This window comes from Dioscorea cayenensis, chromosome 15 (assembly GCF_009730915.1).
Source record: "Dioscorea cayenensis subsp. rotundata cultivar TDr96_F1 chromosome 15, TDr96_F1_v2_PseudoChromosome.rev07_lg8_w22 25.fasta, whole genome shotgun sequence".
In the NCBI taxonomy this organism is placed as follows: domain Eukaryota; kingdom Viridiplantae; phylum Streptophyta; class Magnoliopsida; order Dioscoreales; family Dioscoreaceae; genus Dioscorea; species Dioscorea cayenensis.
In genome coordinates this window covers 15,273,420-15,274,073 of record NC_052485.1, presented here as the reverse complement: position 1 = coordinate 15,274,073, position 654 = coordinate 15,273,420, and the positions used below count along the sequence as shown (strand labels likewise).

The window sequence follows — 654 nt, the reverse complement described above, 5'->3', positions numbered from 1 at the left end:
AGACCTTCAGTGTTTGGGTCACAATCGAGTATTGTGCATCCCCTGATTATAGCTCAGAACTTTGAGCTGAAGCCGGCATTCATCCATATGTTACAGCAATCTGCACAGTTCAATGGTTTGGCCGATGAGGATCGAAACAGTCATATAGAGAGTTTTCTTGAAGTGTGTGATATGCTGAAGATAAACAGGGTGACGGATGATGCCATCAAGTTGCAAGCCTTCCCATTTTCCCTAAAGGGGAGAGCGGAGAAGTGGCTACACTCATTACTTAGAGCATCAATTACCGCATGGGAGGAGATGGTAGAAGCTTTTCTTGCCCGTTATTTCCCTCCTAGAAAATCCGTGAAGCTTAGGAATGAGATCTCATCCTTTGTTCAGTTGGAATTGGAGTCTCTATTTGAGACATGGGAAAGGTTCAAGGAGCTCTTGAGAAAGTGCCCACAATACGGATTTCCAGAGTGGATGATTGTTCAGACCTTTTACAATGGTTTGAACCCGAGTACAAGGCAACTCTTGGATGCGGCAGCAGGAGGTACCTTAGGTAGCAAGACCCCCGATGAGGCCCGTCAATTAATTGAGGAAATGGGGCTAAACAGCTACCAATGGAATGCTAGGGAGAAGAAAAAGGTGGCCGGTCTCCATGAGATAGATGCA

The 654-nt window shown here is 45.9% G+C and overlaps 1 non-coding gene across 1 annotated transcript; it reads right to left on the bottom strand.

Moving 5' to 3' along the window:
- Positions 1 to 345: 345 nt before the first annotated feature.
- Positions 346 to 452, bottom strand: LOC120278389. The gene has a single exon (XR_005541719.1). It is a non-coding gene; the product is annotated as a small nucleolar RNA R71 (small nucleolar RNA).
- Between the last annotated feature and the right edge of the window lie 202 nt (positions 453 to 654).